The sequence below is a fragment of the Lynx rufus genome, unplaced genomic scaffold, assembly GCF_022079265.1.
Source record: "Lynx rufus isolate CCGP_SWC_20201006 ecotype Redwood Valley unplaced genomic scaffold, mLynRuf1.p SCAF_42, whole genome shotgun sequence".
NCBI lineage: Eukaryota > Metazoa > Chordata > Mammalia > Carnivora > Felidae > Lynx > Lynx rufus.
The window spans coordinates 2,151,321-2,172,642 of record NW_025814859.1 but is presented as its reverse complement, the minus strand read 5'-3'; the positions used below and the strand labels follow the sequence as shown (position 1 = coordinate 2,172,642).

The window sequence follows — 21,322 nt, the reverse complement described above, 5'->3', positions numbered from 1 at the left end:
GACACAGAATCAGAAGCAGGCTTCAGGCTGCGAGCCCAACGCAGGGCTCAAACTCACAAACCGTGAGATCATGACCTGAGCTGAAGTCGGACGCTCAACTGACTGAGCCCCCAGGCGCCCTAGTACAATGTGGCAATTTAAAACATGTATATATTACAAAATGATTACCACAACAATGCTATTTAACACTTCCATCCCCTCAAATAATTACCGTTTTTAGAGGAGGGATAACATTTAAGATCTGCTCTCTTTACAATAACAAAGTATATAATACAGTATTTTTAATTATGGTCATCATGATGTACATTAAATACCCAGAACTTATTCATCTTATAGCTGGGAGTGTGTACCCTTTGTTCAACATCTCTCCATTACCCCCACACCCAGCCCCTGGCAACCACCAATGTACTCTCTCTTTCTATGAGTTCAGCTTTTTAAAATATTCTGCATGTGTGTGAGAACATACAGAATTTGTCTTTCTATGCTTGACTTATTTCATCTATCATAAAATGCCCTGAAGTCCCATCCATGCAAAAGGCAGGATTTTATTCTTTCTAATAGCTGAATAACCTGCCACTGTGTGTGTGTGTGTGTGTGTGTGTGTGTGTGTGTATCCTTTTACCCATTCATCACTGGATATTTATTGTGTTAGGCTTCATTCTTCCTCAAGATTTGCTTTGGCTATTTGGGGGCCTTTTATGGTTTCATACAAATTTTAATGTTTTTAAAATTTCTGATATATGAACATAGAATATTTTTTAATTTATTTCCAACTTCAATTATTTTTATCAATACCTTATAGTTTCCTTTTTTTATTTTTTTAACGTTTACTTATATGAGAGAGAGAGAGAGAGAGAGAGAGAGAGAGAGGCAGAGCATGAGCAGGAGAGAGTCAGAGAGAAATGGAGACACAGAATCCAAAAGAGACTCCAGGCTCTGAGCTGTCAGCACAGAGCCTGATGCGGGGCTCAAACTCACCGACTATGAGATCACACCTGAGCCAAAGTTGGATGCTTAACTGACTGAGCCACCCAGGTACCCCAATAAGTTATAGTTTTCAGTGTGGAGATCTTCCACTTTCTTGGTTAAGCTCATTTTAAGTATTGTATTTTTTATGTTATTGTAAATGGGATGGTTTTCCATATTTCTTTTCAAATAATTCATTTTATTTTATAAAAAGCAAATGTTTATGTGTATTGATTTTGAGTCCTGACACTTCACTGAATTATTTTATTATTTTTAATAAATTCTTGTGGAATATTTATAATTTTCTATATACAAGATCTTGTCATCAGCAAACAGATAATTTTCCTTCTTCCTTTTCAATTCAAATGCTTTTTTCCTGTTTTTAAAGTCTTTATTTTAATTCCACTTAGTTAACATACAATGTTATATTACTTCCAGGTGTAAAATATAGTAATTCACACTGTATTAATGAAGAAGAGTGTTGTCCTTAATCCCCATCACCCCATCCCCATTCACCTACCCCCATCCCTTCTGGTAACTGTCACTTTGTTCTCTATAATTAAGAGTCTGTTTCTCTCTCTCTCTCTCTCTCTCTCTCTTTCTCATCTCTCTCTCTTATTTTTTCACTTTGTTTGTTTTGTTTCATAAATTCCACATATGAGTAACAACATATGATATTTGTCTTTCTCTGCTAACTTATTTCACTTACCATAATACTCTCTAGCTGAAACCTTGTCAATGAAAATGACAATATTTCATAGTTTTTTTTATGGCTGAATAATATTCCATTGTATATATATACCACCTCTTCTTTATCCATTCATTATCCATTCATTAATCGATGGACACTTGGGCTGTTTCCATATCTTGGCTATTGCAAATAATGTTGCTATAAAAATGAGGGTGTATGTATCCCTTTGAATTAGTGTCCTTGTAGTCTTTGGGTACTCAGTAGTGTGATTGATCATAAGGTAGTTCTATTTTTAGTTTTTCTGAGGAACCTCCATACTGTTTTCCATAGTGGCTACACCAGTTTGCATTCCCACCAACAGTGTAAGAGGGTTCCCCTTTTTCCACATCCTCATCAAAACCTCTTGTTTCTTGTGTTGTTGATTTTAGCCACTCTGACTGATGTGAGGTGATGTCTTATTGTAGTTTTGATTTGTATTTCCCTGATGATGCGTGATGTTGAGCATCTTTTCATGTCTGTTAGCATAGCTTGCTTTTCCAAAACAGAGGAAAAGGCAGAGTAATGCAAAATGCAAAAATGCAAAAATGCAAAATGCAAAAATGGAGGAATTTATCCCGAATGAAAGAACAAGATAAGGTCATGGTCAGAGATGTAAACAAAACAGATATAAGTAACATGCAAAATGGAGAATTTATTCTTTTTTTAGTATTCATTCAAATTCCACTTAGTTTACAAACAGCTTAATAGTAGTTTCAGGTTTACAACATACTGATTCAATACTTACAATACCTGGTGCTCATCATACTAATTGCGCTATTTAATCCCTTTCAACTATTTACTTCATTCCCCCACACACACCTCCCCTCTGGTAACTATCAGTTTGTTCTCTATAATTAAGAGTTTGTTTCTAGGTTTCTCTCCCTCTCTTTTTTCCCCCTACACTTGTTTGTTTTGTTTCTTAAACTCCATATATGAGTGAAATGAGTGAAATCATATGGTATGTGTCTTATTCTGACTTATGCTTAGTATATACTCTCTACCTCCATCCATGTCTCTGCAAATGGCAAGAATTCATTCTTTTTATTGCTGAATATTTCATTGTGTATATATACCACTTCTTTATACATTCACCAGTCCATGGACACTTGGGCTGTTTCCATGATTTGACTATTGTAGATTATCTTCCTGTAAACATTGCAGCATATGTGCACCTTTGAATTAGTATTATTCTATGTTTTAGGTAAATACATATTAGTTCAACTGCTGGATCATAGGCTAATACTATTTTTAACTTTTTGAAGGAGGTACACACTGTTTTCAAGACTGGCTATACCAGTTTATATTCCTACCAATAGTGCAAGAATGTTCCCCTTTCTCCACATCCACACCAACACCTGTTGTTCCTTGTGTGGTTGACTTATTATGACAGGTGTGAAGTGATACCTCATTGTAGATTTCATTTGAATTTCCCTGATGATCAGGAATGTTCAGCATCTTTTCACATTCCTAATGGACATCTGTATATCTTCTTTAGAAAAATGTCTATGTTTTCTGCTTATATTTTAATTGAATTATTTGTATTTTGGGTGTTGAGTTTAATAAACTCTTTATGTATTCTGGATACTGACCCTTTATCAGATATGTCATTTACAAAATATCTTCTCTCATTAATTAGGTTGTCTTTCAGTTTGCTGATTGTTTCTTTCACTGTGCAAAATCTTTTTATTTTTATGTAGTTCCCAAAATTTATTTTTCCATATATTCCCTTCCCTCATGAGACATATCTAGAAATATGTTGCTATGGCAGATGTCAAAGAAGTTATTTCCCATGTTCTCTAGGATTTTTAAGATTTCCAGTATCACAATTAGGTCTTAATCCATTTTGAATTTATTTTTGTGTATAGTGGAATAAAGTGGCCCAGTTTTGTTGTTTTGCATGCTGCTGTCCAGTTATCCCAACACCATTTGTTGAAACTGTCTGTTTCCCATTGGATAGTCTTCCCTGATTTGTCAAAGATTAATTGACCATATAGTTATGGAAAGACATTCCATGCTCGTGGATTGGAAAAACAAATATTGTTATAATATCTATACTATCCAAATCAATCTAAATATTTAATGCAAATCCTATCAATACATTTACCGCATTTGTCTCCGGAGTATAACAAACAATCCTAAATTTTTTATGGAACTACAAAAGACCCCAAATAAACAAAGCAACCTGAAAAATAAAAGTAAACCTGGAGACATCACAATTCTGGGATTCAACTCATATTAAAAAGCTGTAGAAATAAAAAATACACATATAGATAAATAGAACAGAATAGAAAACCCAGAAATAAACACTCAAGTATGTGGTCAATTAATCTTCAACAAAGCTGATGGAAAAATTAAAGCAGAGATCATAAGGTTATTCACTGGGCTTGAGAAAAGAATAGAAAACATCAGTCAAACCCTTACCACAGAGATAAAAGAGTTTTAAAAAAAAGAATCAAAGAAGAAGAGTGCAATAAATGAGATTGGAAATGTATTTTCTGCGATGAAAAGCAGGGTAGAAGAAGCTGAAGAATGGATTGCTGAGCTAGAAGACAAAATAATGGAAAGTAATGAAGCTGAAAAAAAGAGAGAAAGGATTATTATGCCACATGGGAATAGACTTAGGGAACTCAGTGACTTCATCAAATATGATAACACTTGTATTATTGGAGTTTCAGAAAAAAAAGAAGAGGGCAGAAAATGTATTTGAAGTAATAGCTGAAAACATCCCTAATATGGGGAATAAAACTGACATCCAGATCCAGGACATGCAGAGAATTCCCATCAAAATCAACAAAAGAGGGTCACCACCAAGACATATTGTAATTAAATTTGCATTATATAATGATGAATTAAAAATCTTAAAAGCATCAAGACAAAGGAAGTTTATAATTTACTAGGGAACACCAATATATCAAACTAACAAAACATTGCAAGCCAAAAGGGAGTGGTATAATATTCAACATGATAAATGGGAAAAATCTGCAGTCAAGAATACTCTATCCAGAAAGGTTATCATTCCAAATCAAAACCAAATGAGTTTGTGGCCACTAAAACATTCCGCAAGAAACATTAAAGGACACTCTTTGAATAGAAAGGAAAGACCAAAAGTGACAAAGAAAAGAAAGGAACAGAAAAAAATCTCCAGGAAAAATGACAAAACAAGTAAGAAAAGGCAAAAAAAAATACATATCTATCAATAATTACTCTGAATGTAAGTGGACTAAATCCTCCAATCAAAAGACATAGGGTGTCAGAATGGAAGAAAAAACAAGACTTATCTATATGCTGCCCACAAGACACTCATTTTTGACCTAAAGACATTTGCAGATTGAATATGAGAAGATGAAGAAATATTTTCCATGCAAGTCAATGTCAAAAGAAAGCCAAAGCAGCAATACTTATATCTGTCAAACTATATTGCAGACAAAAGATTGTAACAAGAGACAAAGAAAGGCACTGTATCATAATAAAAGGGTCTATCTAACAAGATCTTAAAATTATAAATATTTATGCCCCAAACATGAGCACACCCAAATATATAAAATAATTAATAACAAATATAAAGGAACTAATTGATAATAATACAGCAATAGTAGGGGACTTTAACACTTCACTTCCATCAATGGACAGATTATCTAGACAGAAAATCAATAAGGAACCAAGAGTTTTGAATGACACACTGGACCAGATAGACTTAACAGATATATTCAGAATGTTCCATCATAAAACAACAGAATACACATTCTTGTCAAGTGCAAAAATTGGCAATGTGCAAAATAGATCACATACTAGGTCACAAATCAGGCCTCAACAAGTACAAAAAGATTAAGCTCATACCATGCATATTTTCTAACCACAACACTATGAAACCTGAAGTCAACCACAGGAAAAAATTTGGGAAGACCATAAATATATGGAAGTTAAACAATATGAATTGAAAAATGAATGGGTAAACCAGGAAATCAAATAAGAAATTAAGAAGTACATTGAAACAAATGAAATGAAAACACGAGGTCCAAAAACTGTGGGATGCAGCAAAAGAGGTAAAAAGAGGGAAGTATACAGCAATACAGGTTTACTTCAAGAAGCAAAAGAGAAACTTCAAATAAATATCCTAACCTCATCTAAAGGAGCTAGAAAAAAAACAACAAACAAAGCCTAAAGCCAGCAGAAGAAGGGAAATAATAAATATGAGAGCAGAAATAAATGATACACAAACTAAAAAACAAAAAACAAAAAACAATAGAACAGAGCAGTGAAACCACGAGCTGGTTCTTTGAAAAAAGTTAATAAAATTGATAAATGTCGGGCTCGAGGGGAAGATGGCAGCGTAGGAGGATGCTGGGATCACCGCGCGTCCTGCTGATCACTTAGATTCCACCTACACCTGCCTAAATAACCCAGAAAACTGCCAGAGGATTAGCAGAACGGAGTCGCCAGACCCAAGCGCAGACGAGAGGCCCACGGAAGAGGGTAGGAAGGGTGGCGAGGCGGTGCGTGCTCCACGGTCTGGCGGGAGGGAGCCGGGGCGGAGGGGCGGCTCGCTGGCCAAGCAGAGTCCCTGAGTCTGGCTGGCAAAAGCAGAGGGACTTGACGGACTGTGTTCCGACAGCAAGCTCGACTTAGTGTCTGGGAGGTCATAAGTTAACAGCTCTGCTCGGAAAGCGGGAAGGCTGGAGGACAAAGGGAGGGAGAGCTGCGGAGCCCCCGGACGACAGAGCTCAGTTTGGTGGGGAACAAAGGCGCTCGCCAGCGCCATCTCCCCTGCCCATCCCCCAGCCAAAATCCCAAAGGGAACCGGTTCATGCCAGGGAAATTGCTCGCTCCGCGCAAACACCCAACTCTGTGCTTCTGCGGAGCCAAACCTCCGGCAGCGGATCTGACTCCCTCCGGCTGCCACAGGGCCCCTCCTGAAGTGGATCACCTAAGGAGAAGCAAGCTAAGCCTGCCCCCCCTGCCGCCGTGCACCTTGCCTACCCACCCCAGCTAATACGCCAGATCCCCAGCATCACAAGCCTGGCAGTGTGCAAGTAGCCCAGACGGGCCACGCCACCCCACAGTGAATCCCGCCCCTAGGAGAGGGGAAGAGAAGGCACACACCAGTCTGACTGTGGCCCCAGCGGTGGGCTGGGGGCAGACATCAGGACTGACTGCGGCCCCGCCCACCAACTCCAGTTATACACCACAGCACAGGGGAAGTGCCCTGCAGGTCCTCACCACACCAGGGACTATCGAAAATGACCAAGCAGAAGAATTCCCCTCAGAAGAATCTCCAGGAAATAACAACAGCTAATGAGCTGATCAAAAAGGATTTAAATAATATAACAGAAAGTGAATTTAGAATAATGGTCATAAATTAATCGCTGGGCTTGAAAACAGTATAGAGGACAGCAGAGAATCTCTTGCTACAGAGATCAAGGGACTAAGGAACAGTCACGAGGAGCTGAAAAACACTTTAAATGAAATGCAAAACAAAATGGAAACCACCACGGCTCGGATGGAAGAGGCAGAGGAGAGAATAGGTGAACTAGAAGATAAAGTTATGGAAAAAGAGGAAGCTGAGAAAAAGAGAGATAAAAAAATCCAGGAGTATGAGGGGAAAATGAGAGAACTAAGTGATACACTAAAAAGAAATAATATACGCATAATTGGTATCCCAGAGGAGGAAGAGACAGGGAAAGGTGCTGAAGGGGTACTTGAAGAAATCATAGCTGAGAACTTCCCTGAAGTGGGGAAGGAAAAAGGCATTGAAATCCAAGAGGCACAGAGAACTCCCTTCAGACGTAACTTGAATCGATCTTCTGCACGACATATCATAGTGAAACTGGCAAAATACAAGGATAAAGAGAAAATTCTGAAAGCAGCAAGGGGTAAACGTGCCCTCACATATAAAGGGAGACCTATAAGACTCGTGACTGATCTCTCTTTTGAAACTTGGCAGGCCAGAAAGAATTGGCACGAGATTTTCAGTGTGCTAGACAGAAAAAATATGCAGCCGAGAATCCTTTATCCAGCAAGTCTGTCATTTAGAATAGAAGGAGAGATAAAGGTCTTCCCAAACAAACAAAAACTGAAGGAATTTGTCACCACTAAGCCAGCCCTACAGGAGATCCTAAGGGGGACCCTGTGAGACAAAGTACCAGAGACATCACTACAAGCATAAAACATACAGACATCACAATGACTCTAAACCCGTATCTTTCTATAATAACACTGAATGTAAATGGATTAAATGCGCCAACCAAAAGACATAGGGTATCAGAATGGATAAAAAAACAAGACCCATCTATTTGCTGTCTACAAGAGACTCATTTTAGACCTGAGGACACCTTTAGATTCAGAGTGAGGGGATGGAGAACTATTTATCATGCTACTGGAAGCCAGAAGAAAGCTGGAGTAGCCATACTTATATCAGACAAACTAGACTTTAAATTAAAGGCTGTAACAAGAGATGAAGAAGGACATTACATAATAGTTACAGGGTCTATCCATCAGGAAGAGCTAACAATTACAAATGTCTATGTGCCGAATACCGGAGCCCCCAAATATATAAAACAATTACTCATAAACAGAAGCAACCTTATTGATAAGAATGTGGTAATTGCAGGGGACTTTAACAGCCCACTTACAGAAATGGATAGATCATCTAGACACACGGTCAATAAAGAAACAAGGGCCCTGAATGAGACATTGGATCAGATGGACTTGACAGATATATTTAGAACTCTGCATCCCAAAGCAACAGAATATGCTTTCTTCTCGAGTGCACATGGAACATTCTCCAAGATAGATCATATACTGAGTCACAAAACAGCCCTTCATAAGTTTACAAGAATTGAAATTATACCATGCATACTTTCAGACCACAATGCTATGAAGCTTGAAATCAACCACAGGAAAAAGTCTGGAAAACCTCCAAAAGCATGGAGGTTAAAGAACACCCTACTAACGAATGAGTGGGTCGACCAGGCAATTAGAGAAGAAATTAAAAAATATATGGAACAAACGAAAATGAAAATACAACAATCCAAACGCTTTGGGACGCAGCGAAGGCAGTCCTGAGAGGAAAATACATTGCAATCCAGGCCTATCTCAAGAAACAAGAAAAATCCCAAATACAAAATCTAACAGCACACCTAAAGGAAATAGAAGCAGAACAGCAAAGACACCCGACACCCAGCAGAAGAAGAGAAATAATAAAGATCAGAGCAGAAATAAACAATATAGAATCTAAAAAAACTGTAGAGCAGATCAACGAAACCAAGAGTTGGTTTTTTGAAAAAATAAACAAAATTGACAAACCTCTAGCCAGGCATCTCAAAAAGAAAAGGGAGATGACCCAAATAGATAAAATCATGAATGAAAATGGAATTATTACAACCAGTCCCTCAGAGATACAAACAATTATCAGGGAATACTATGAAAAATTATATGCCAACAAATTGGACAACCTGGAAGAAATGGACAAATTCCTGAACACCCACACTCTTCCAAAACTCAATCAGGAGGAAATAGAAAGCTTGAACAGACCCATCACCAGCGAAGAAATTGAATCGGTTATCAAAAATCTCCCAACAAATAAGAGTCCAGGACCAGATGGCTTCCCAGGGGAGTTCTACCAGACGTTTAAAGCAGAGATAATACCTATCCTTCTCAAGCTATTCCAAGAAATAGAAAGGGAAGGAAAACTTCCAGACTCATTCTATGAAGCCAGTATTCCTTTGATTCCTAAACCAGACAGAGACCCAGGAAAAAAAGAGAAGTACAGGCCAATATCCCTGATGAATATGGATGCAAACATTCTCAATAAGATACTAGCAAATCGAATTCAACAGCATATAAAAAGAATTATTCACCATGATCAAGTGGGATTCATTCCTGGGATGCAGGGCTGGTTCAACATTCGCAAATCAATCAACGTGATACATCACATTAACAAAAAAAAAAAGAGAAGAACCATATGATTCTGTCAATCGATGCAGAAAAGGCCTTTGACAAAATCCAGCACCCTTTCTTAATAAAAACCCTTGAGAAAGTCGGGATAGAAGGAACATACTTAAAGATCATAAAAGCCATTTATGAAAAGCCCACAGCTAACATCATCCTCAACGGGGAAAAACTGAGAGCTTTTTCCCTGAGATCAGGAACACGACAGGGATGTCCACTCTCACCGCTGTTGTTTAACATAGTGCTGGAAGTTCCAGCATCAGCAATCAGACAACAAAAGGAAATCAAAGGCATCAAAATTGGCAAAGATGAAGTCAACCTTTCGCTTTTTGCAGATGACATGATATTATACATGGAAAATCCGATAGACTCTGCCAGAAGTCTGCTAGAACTGATACATGAATTCAGCAAAGTTGCAGGATACAAATTCAATGTACAGAAATCAGTTGCAATCTTATACACTAACAACGAAGCAACAGAAAGACAAATAAAGAAATTGATCCCGTTCACAATTGCACCAAGAAGCATAAAATACCTAGGAATAAATCTAACCAAAGATGTAAAGGATCTGTATGCTGAAAACTATAGAAAGCTTATGAAGGTAATTGAAGAAGATTTAAAGAAATGGAAAGACATTCCCTGCTCATGGATTGGAAAAATAAATATTGTCAAAATGTCAATACTACCCAAAGCTATCTACACATTCAATGCAATCCCAATCAAAATTGCACCAGCATTCTTCTCGAAACTAGAACAAGCAATCCTAAAATTCATATGGAACCACAAAAGGCCCCGAATAGCCAAAGGAATTTTGAAGAAGAAGACCAAAGCAGGAGGCATCACAATCCCAGACTTTAGCCTCTACTACAAAGCTGTCATCATCAAGACAGCATGGTATTGGCACAAAAACAGACACACACACCAATGGAATAGAATAGAAACCCCAGAACTAGACCCACAAACGTATGGCCAACTCATCTTTGACAAAGCAGGAAAGAACATCCAATGGAAAAAAGACAGCCTCTTTAACAAATGGTGCTGGGAGAACTGGACAGCAACATGCAGAAGGTTGAAACTAGACCACTTTCTCACACCATTCACAAAAATAAACTCAAAATGGATAAAGGACCTAAATGTGAGACAGGAAACCATCAGAACCTTAGAGGACAAAGCAGGAAAAGACCTCTCTGACCTCAGCCGTAGCAATCTCTTACTCGACACATCCCCAAAGGCAAGGGAATTAAAAGCAAAAGTGAATTACTGGGACCTTATGAAGATCAAAAGCTTCTGCACAGCAAAGGAAACAACCAACAAAACTAAAAGGCAACCGACGGAATGGGAAAAGATATTTGCAAATGACATATCGGACAAAGGGCTAGTATCTAAAATCTATAAAGAGCTCACCAAACTCCACACACGAAAAACAAATAACCCAGTGAAGAAATGGGCAGAAAACATGAATAGACACTTCTCTAAAGAAGACATCCAGATGGCCAACAGGCACATGAAAAGATGTTCAGCGTCGCTCCTTATCAGGGAAATACAAATCAAAACCACACTCAGGTATCACCTCACGCCAGTCAGAGTGGCCAAAATGAACAAATCAGGAGACTATAGATGCTGGAGAGGATGTGGAGAAACGGGAACCCTCTTGCACTGTTGGTGGGAATGCAAATTGGTGCAGCCGCTCTGGAAAGCAGTGTGGAGGTTCCTCAGAAAATTAAAAATAGACCTACCCTATGACCCAGCAATAGCACTGCTAGGAATTTATCCAAGGGATACAGGAGTACTGATGCATAGGGGCACTTGTACCCCAATGTTCATAGCAGCACTGTCAACAATAGCCAAATTATGGAAAGAGCCTAAATGTCCATCAACTGATGAATGGATAAAGAAATTGTGGTATATATACACAATGGAATACTATGTGGCCATGAGAAAAAATGAAATATGGCCTTTTGTAGCAACGTGGATGGAACTGGAGAGTGTAATGCTAAGTGAAATAAGCCATACAGAGAAAGACAGATACCATATGGTTTCACTCTTATGTGGATCCTGAGAAACTTAACAGGAACCCATGGGGGAGGGGAAGGAAAAAAAAAAAAAAGAGGTTAGAGTGGGAGAGAGCCAAAGCATAAGAGACTGTTAAAAACTGAGAACAAACTGAGGGTTGATGGGGGGTGGGAGGGAGGGGCGGGTGGGTGATGGGTATTGAGGAGGGCACCTTTTGGGATGAGCACTGGGTGTTGTATGGAAACCAATTTGTCAATAAATTTCATATATATAAAAAAATAAAATAAAATAAAATAATCACAAAAAAAAAAGAAAAAAAAACTGAGAACAAACTGAGGGTTGATGGGGGGTGGGAGGGAGGGGAGGGTGGGTGATGGGTATTGAGGAGGGCACCTTTTGGGATGAGCACTGGGTGTTGTATGGAAACCAATTTGTCAATAAATTTCATATATATATATAAAAAATTGATAAATGTCTAGCCAGAGTTATCAAAAGGGAAAAAGAACCCAAATAAATAAAGCCATAAATGAAAGAGAAATAACAAACACCACCACAGATATACAAGCAATTATAAAAGAATATTGTAAAGAACTATATACCAACAAATTGGACATCCTCGAAGAAATGGATAAATTCCTAGAAAGATATAAACTACCAAAACTGAAATGGGAAGAAGTAGAAAACTTGAACAGACTGACAACCAGCTAAGAAATTGGATCCGTAATAGAAAATCTCCCATCAAACAAAAGCCCAGAGCCAGATAGCTTCACAGGGAAATTATACCAAGTATTTAAAGAAGAGTTAATATGCCTGGGTGGCTCAGTTTAAGTGTCCAACTTAATCTCAGGTCATAATCTCATGGTTTGTGGGTTTGAGCCCTGCATTGGGCTCTGTGCTGACAGCTCAGAGTCTTAAGCCTGCTTCAGATTCTGTGTCTCCCTCTTTCACTGTCCTCCCCCGCTCACACTCTGTCTCTCTCTGTCTCTCAAAAAACAAATAAAAATAAAATGCTAAAAAAATTTAAAGAGTTAATACCTATTCTCCTCAAACTATTCCAAAAAATAGAAATGGATGGAAAACTTCCAAATTCATTCTATGAGGCCAGCATTACTTTGATTCGAAAACCAGACAGACTCCACTGAAAAAGAGAATTACAGGCCAATATCCCTGATGAACATGAATGCAAAAATTCTCAGTAAAATACTAGCAAATTGGATCCAACAATGTATTAATGGAGTTATTCACTATGATCAAGTGGGATTCATTCCTGGGCTGCAAGGGTGGTTCCATATTCACAAATCAATCAACATGATACACCACATTAATAAAAGAAAGGATAAGAACCATATGACCCTTTCAATAGATGCAGAAAGAGCATTTGACAAAATACAACATCCATTCATAATAAAAACCCTCAACAAAGTAGGATTAGAGAGAACAAAACTCAACATAATAAAGACCATATATTAAAAACCCACAGCTAATATCCTCCTCAATGGGGAAAAACTGAGAGCTTTTCCCCTATGGTCAGGAACAAGATAGGGTTGTCCACTCTCACCATTGTTATTTACCACAGTACTGGAAGCACTCGCACAGTAATCAGTCAACAGAAAAAAATAAAAAGTATCCAAATTTGCAAGGAAGAAACCAAACTTCCGCTATTTTCAGGTGACATGATACTGTATATAGTAAATCCAAGAGACTCCACCAAAAAAATTGCTAGAAGTGATACATGAATTCAGTAAAGTTGCAAGATACACAATCAATGTACAGAAATCTGTTACATTTCTATACACCAATAATAAATCAGCAGGAAGAGAAATTAAGGAATCAATCTCATTTATAATTACACCAAAAACCATAAGATTACTAGGAATAAACCTAACTAAAGAAGCAAAAGAACTGTACTCTGAAAATTATAAAACACTGATGAAAGAAATTGAAGATAACACAAGCAAATGGAAAAATGCTCCATGATCATGCACTGGGAAAAACAATGTTGTTAAAATGTCCATATTACCCCAAACAATCTACACATTTAATGCAATACCTATCAAAATATCAACAGCATTTTTCACAGAGGAAGAACAAACAATCCTAAAATTTGTATGGAGTCACAAAAGACCCTGAATAGTCAAAGTAGTCTTGAAAAAAAGAAGCAAAGCTGTAAGCATCACAATTCCAGACTTCAAGTTATATTACAAAGCTATGGTGATGAAGACAGTATGGTACTGGCAGAAAAAACAGACACATAGATCAATGGAACAGAATAGAAAACCCAGAAATGAACCCACAAATATATGGTCAACTCATCTTTGACAAAGCAGCCATGATAATGTCTTACTAGATATATCTCCTGGGGCTAGGGAAACAAAAGCCAAAGTAAACCATTGGGAGTTCATCAAAATAAAAGGCAAAGGAAACAATCAATAAAACTAAAAGACAAACTACTGAATGGGAGAAGATATTTGAAAATGGCATATCTGATAAGGGGTAATTATCCAAAATATATAATGAAGTTATAAATCTCAACACCCTAAAAACAAATAATCCAGTTCAAAAATTGCCAGAAGACATGAACAGACATTTTTCCAAAGAATACATACAGATGGCTAACAGATACATGAAAGATGCTCAACATCACTCATCATCAGGGAAATACAAATCAAAACTACAATGTGATATCATCTCACACTAGTCAGATGGCTAAAAGCAACAACACAGGGATAAAAAGGTGTTGCCAAGGATTAAAAAAATGGTAATCTTTCTTACACTATTGGTTGGAATGCAAACTGGACAGCCACAATGGAAAAAGTATCAAGGTTCCTCAATATGTTAAATATAGAACAGCCTTATGATCCAGCAATTGCACTGCTATGTATTTACCCAACGAATACAAAAATACTAATTTGAAGGGATACATGCACCCTGATGTTTATAGCAGCATTATCAACAATAGCCAAATTATGGAAAGAGCCCAAATGTCCACCAACTGACGAATGGATAGAGAGTATGTGGTATAACAGCTCTAGAAGTGGAAGGAGTGGCAGCAGCCAGGCAGCTCAGCTTTAGGAAGGCTCTAAGCATTCTGAGATCTGCAGGCCCCTGGCACAAGCCTGCCCCACCACCACTATGCCCAAGAGGAAGGTTAGCTCTGCAATAGGGGCATTGAAGGAGAAGCCCAAGAGGAATTCAGCAAAAGTGCTCCTGCAAAAGTATAAAGGAAGCCAAAAAGGACAGCAGAAAATGATAAAGGGAAGCAAAAGGAAAGGGAAGCAAAGGGAAAACAGGCTGCAGTGGCTAACCAAGAAAGATTTACTTGCAGAAAATGGAGACCCTAAAAATGAGGAGCCTCAGCCTCTGATGAAGCAGGAGAGAAACAAGCCAAGTCTGATTAATATCATATGCCATTTCTTGTCAGTGGTCCTTTGCCCCCTTCTTCTACAATCCAAAGGAGTATTTTTATCAACCATTTTGTAAATGCAAGTTTTTTAGTAGCTCTAGAACACTTTTAAGAAGGAAGGAATCCCATAACATCTCATTTTTAAAGTGTAAATGCTTTAAGAGGTGAAATCAGAGGAGTTAATATGGTGGAGAAGTAGGGGGACCCTGGGCTTTTCTCGTCCCTCAAACACAGCTTTGTTGAGGTCAGATCACTTGGAACACCCAGGAAATCAAGCTGAAGACTGGTAGAAGGATATCTATAGTTGGAGGAAGACAGCGTGGCAGGTGCAAGGTGCATTGAAGTGAATTGGGGGAGAGAAAAACTGCACTGCAGCAGAAGGGAGGGAACCATTTCCAAAGAGAGACAAGGGAGAGAAAGAGAGAGGTGTTGCGAGAGTGCAGCATCAGGTTCACACAAGAGGAAAACCTCTCTGGATCAAGGACTGGGGAGTGAGAAATACTGAATGTCACAGGTTTTTTTTTGCAAACGACATTTGGAGATCAAACTCAGGTTTTGAAAGTGCGCTCCTGGCAAGAAAGAAGGAGCTGGCACTGGAGTGCATAGCGTGGTGTAGGGATCTCCAGGGAACACTGGGAAAGAACATTCCTTTTCCTGGAGTACTTTTGGAAAAGGGTATATTGCCTCTCCAAGGACAAGAGACCCTGTAGGTGCCAGCGAAAAGCCTTTCATCATCAGGGGACAGAGATGCATACAGCCAGAGAGCATATAAACTTTTTGCTGCTTTTAGAGGTGCTACATCAGAGATGCCCTGCATGGCACAAGCATAGGACTATTTACTGGGGACAAAGGATATCAGAGTGCGGAGAAGCTCTACCCCAGAGGAGGGGGGTGGGTCCATGTAGTGCCAAGTCCTTTAAGACTTTGAGTTTTGAATTCCAGCCATGCACCAAAGAAAAACCAAAAGAGAGCTGTGGCGCAGGATGAGCTGACTGCCCTTGCTATTTTATGAGAGCTGCCTGGACATCAGGGGTGTAAGATCCCCTTTCCAGGGACTAGAAAGAGGGGTGGCACAATTTTACCCCAAACACCAACACAGAGGGACTTCAGAGAGCAACACAGCAGCCCCCAGTGGAGGTGGGAACGGCTTACACCAAAATCTACCCCCCTGTTCCTGCAACTGTTTATATACTGGAGCAAGACTGACTCTAAGCCGTCAACAGGACTATCCCCCAGAAGACCAGCAGAGGAAGCACGCCACATGCTATACTGAAAATCGAGTGTTTCAAAACAACATCTGCAGTTCTGGTGGAAATACAAGCAAGTTTCCTTTTTTCTTTTTTGTTTCTTCCTTTTCCTTCTTTTCTTCTTTTGGAATCAGTCTCATAGTTTTTTCTTTGTTTGTTACCTTTTCTCTCTCTTTTTTTTTTTTAAATCAGACTTCTTTTTTTTCTTTTATTTTTATTTCTTTTTTCCCATTTTTTGTGTGTGTCTTTTTCTTTGGAATCAGCCTTATAGTATTTTGATTCTTTGTTTTGTTTCTTTCCCTTTCCTTTTTTCTCTTTGGGGATCAAGATTTTTTGTTTGTCCTTTTTTCCAGAGTTATTTTACAAGCAAATCAAAGCACACCTAGTTAAAGGTCCAGATACTCCCCACTTCAAGCAAAGAGGAGTTCTGCAGAGGATTAACCAATGGGGAAGAGCAGCCAAAATGCAACAACAGAGTGCACAGAGCATTCCCCAGAAACACTTCCTGAATTGCCAGGCCTTGGACAGTGTATGACCCCTTTTTAATATAGCATTACTCTCAGGTGCAGGAAAGATAATAAACTTTTAAAACACCCAAAAGATAGAAACATAGACAAAATGACAAGACAGAGGAATTCTCCCCAAAAGAAAGGTCAAGAACAAATCACAGCCAGGGACTTTCTCAAAACAGATATAAGCAATATATCTGAGCAGGAATTTAGACCAACAGTAATAAGACTAATACCTTTGTTTGAAAAAATATATATATAAGCCTTTGCGGCAGAGATCAAACACAAAAACTAGGCAAGCTGAAATAAAAAATGCTATAACTGAGATGCAAAACTGACTGGATACAGTGACAATGAGGATTGAAGAAGCATAGTAGAGAATAGGTGATATAGAAGACAAAACTATAGAAAATAATGAAGTTGAAAAGAAGAGGGAAAATAAACTACTATATCATGAGAAGAGACTTAGGGAACTTAGTGATTCCATAAAACAAACAATACCCATATCATAGGAGTCCTAGAAGAAGAAGAGCAGGAAAAGGGCGCAGAAGGTTTATATAGCTGAGAACTTCCCTAATCTGGGGAAGGAAACAGGCATTTGGGCCAAGAAGCAAAGAAAACTCCCCTCAAAATCAACAAAAACAGGTCAATAGCACAACATATCATAGTGAAACTTGCAAAACACAAAGATAAAGAGAGAATTCCAAAAGCAGCTAGGGACAAAAGGTCCCTAATCTACAAGGGTAGACAGATAAGTTTATCAGCCGGCCTCCACTGAAACTTGGCTGGCTAGAAGGGAGTGGCAGGAAATATTCAACGTGATGAATGGGGAAAATATGCAGCCAAGTATTATTTATCTAGCAAGACTGTCATTCAGAATAGAAGAAGAGATAAAGACTTTGCCAGACAAACAAAAACTAAAGGAGTTTATGACCAATAAACCAGTTCTGAAAGAAACTTTAAGGGGGACACTGAGTGTAGAAAAAAAAGACCAAAGCAACAAAGACTACAAAAGATCATACAACATCACCAGAAACAACTCTGAAGGTAACACAATGGCACTAAATTCATATCTTTCAATAATCACTCTGAATGTAGATGGACTAAATACTCCAATCAAAAGACATAGGGTATCAGAATGGATAAAAAAACAAGATCCATCTGTATGCTTCCTACAAGAGACTCATTTTAGACTGGAAGACACTGCAGACTGAAAGCGAGGGGATAGAGAACCATCTATCCTGCTAATGGAGGTCAAAAAGAAAGCCAGAGTAGCCATATTTATATGTCAAACTAGATTTTAAAACAAAGACTGTAACAAGAGATGAAGAGGGTATTATATCTTAATTAAAAGGTCTATCCATCAAGAAGGCCTAACAATTGTAAATATTTATGACCCCAACTTGAGAGAACCCAAGTATATAAAGCAATAATAACAAACATAAAGAAACTCATTGATAATAATACAATAATAGTAGGGGATTTACTACCCACTTATAGTAATGGACAGATAATCTAAGCAAAAGCCACAAGGAAATAATGGCTTTGAATGACACACTGGACCAATAACTGAACAGATATATTCAGAACATTTAATCCTAAAGCAGAAGAATATACATTCTTTTCAAGTGCACACAGAACATTCTCCAGAATAGATCACATAACTGGGTCACAAATCAGCCCTCAACAGTTACAAAAAGATCGAGATCGTACCATGCATATTTTCAGATCACAACACTATAAAACTTGAAGTCAACCCCACAAGAAAAAATTTAGAAAGCCTTCAAATACATGGAGGTTAAATACCATCCTACTAAAGAATGAATGGATTAACCAGGAAATTAAAGAAGAAATAAAAAATACATGGAAGTCAATGAAAATAAAAACACTACAGTCCAGAGCCTTTGGGATGCAGCAAAGGCAGTCCTAAGAGGAAAGTATGTTGCAATTCAGGCCTATTTCAAGAAGCAAGAAATGTCCCAAATACACAATCTAACCTTACACCTAAGGAGCTAGAAAAGGAACATCAAATAAAGCCTAAATCCAGCAGAACAAGGGAAATAATAAAGATTAGAGCAGAAATAATCAATATAGAAACACCACCACCACCACCACCACCAAAACAATAGATCAACAAAACTAGGAATTGGTTCTTTGAAAGAATTAACAAAATTGATAAACCTCTGGCCAGACTGCTAAAAAAGAAGAGAGAGAGCACAAGTAGATAAACACACACACACACACACACACACACACACACACACACACACAGAGATTATAATGAACACCACAGAAACACAAACACTTAGAATACTATGAAAAATTATATGCCAACAAAATGGGAAATGTGGAAGAAATGGACAATTTCCAGGGTTCCTGGGTGGCTCAGGTGGTTAAGCCTCCAACTCTAGATTTCAGCTCCGGTCATGGTCTTATGTTTCGTGAGTTCAAGCCCCACATCAGGTTCCTCCATGACACTTGGAGCCTGCTTCCGATTCTCTCTCTATGCCCCTCCCTGACTCATGCTTTCTTTCTCAAAAATAAACTTCAAAAAATGAACAAATTCCAAGAAATTCACAAAATTCTACCAGACATTTAAAATTGTTGTTTCTTAATGTTTTTATTTATTTCTGAGACAGAGAGAGACAGAGCATGAGCAGGGAAGGGGCAGAGAGAGAGGGAGACACAGAATCGGAAGCAGGCTCCAGGCTCTGAGCCATCAGCCACGGAGCCCTATGTGGGGCTCGAACTCACAGACTGTGAGATCATAACCTGAGCCAAAGTCGGACGCTCAACCGACTGAGCCACCCAGGTGCCCCTCTACCAGACATTTAAAAAGAGTTAATACATAGTCTTCTCAAATTGTTCCAGAAAATAGAAATGGAAGGAAAGCTTTCAAACTTATTCTGTGAATCCAGCGTTACCTTGATTCCAAAACCAGACAAAGACTAAAAAGGAGAATTACAGGTCAATATCTCTGATGAAACTGGATGCAAAAATCCTCAATTAGATACTAGCAAATTGAATTCAACAGTATGTTAAAATAATTATTCATCAGGGGCACCTGGGTGGCTCAGTCAGTTGAGTATCATACTCTTGGTTTTGGCACAGGTCATGATCCCAGGGTGGTGGGGTCAAGTCCCATGTCAGGCTCTGCACCAAGAATTGAGCCGGCTTAAGATTCTCTCTCTGTCTCTCTCTCTCTCTCTCTCTGTCTCTCTCTGTCTCTCTGTCTCTCTCTATGAAAGAAAAGAAAAGAAAAAAGAGGAAAAAAAAAACAATTATTCACCACAATCAAGTGGAATTTATTACTGGGCTGCAGGGCTGGCTCAATATTTGCAAGTCAATCAGTGTGATATACCACATTAATAAAAGAAAGGATAAGAACCACACAATCCTGTCAATGGATGCACAAAAATCATTTTACAAAATAAAGCATCCATTTTTCATAAAAACTCTCAACAAAGTAGGGATAGAAGGAACATACCTCAACATCATAAAGCCCATATACAAAAGGCCCACAGATAATAGAATCCTCAATGGGGAAAAACTGAAAACCTTTCCCCTGTGGTCAAGAAGAAGACAAGGATGTCCACTCTCAGCACTATTATTTAACATAGTACTAGAAAACTTAGCCTCAGCAGTCAGACAATGAAAAATAATAATAATAAAGCGCATACAAATCAGCAAGAAGCAAGTCAAATTTTCACTATTTGAAGATGACATAATACTCTATGTAGAAAACACAAAGGACTCCACCAAAAAATTACTAGAACTAAAACATGAATTCAGTACAGTTGCAGGATATAAAATCAACATGGAGAAATCTGTTGCATTTCTATACACCAATAATGAAGCGGCAGAAAAAGAAATCAAAGAACCAGTCCTATTTGCAATTGGAACAAAAAACAGTAAGATACACAGGAATAAACCAAACTAAAGAGGTAAAAGATCTATACTCTGAAAACTGTGAAACACTGATGAAAGAAATTGAAGAGGACACATAAATAAAAAAGAATTCCATGCTCATGGATTGGGAGAACAAACATGATTAAAATGTCTATACTACCCAAAGCTATCTACACATTTAATGCAATCCCTAACAAAATACCACCAGCATTCTTCACAGGTCTAGATCAAACAATCCCAAAATTTGTATGGAACCAAAATACCCCAAGTAGCCAAAGCAATCCTGAGAAAGAAAAACAAAACTGGAGGCATCACAATTCTAGATTTCAAGCTATATTACAAAGCTGTAGTCATCAAGACAGCATGGTACTGGCACAAAAACAGACACATAGATCAATGGAACACAATAGGAAACCCAGATAGACCCACAACTATATGATCAACTCATCTTTGACAAAACAGGAAAGAATGTCCAATGAAAAAGGACAGTATCTTCAACAAATGGTGTTGGGAAAACTGGATTGCAATGTGCAGAAGACTGAAACTAGGCCACTTTCTTTCACCATACACAAAAATAAGTTCAAAATGGATGAAAGAC

The 21,322-nt window shown here is 38.3% G+C and overlaps 1 pseudogene; it reads left to right on the top strand.

The window, feature by feature from the left end:
• The first annotated feature begins 14,788 nt into the window (after positions 1 to 14,788).
• Positions 14,789 to 15,054, top strand: LOC124525438 (non-histone chromosomal protein HMG-14-like; annotated as a pseudogene).
• Positions 15,055 to 21,322: the final 6,268 nt, after the last annotated feature.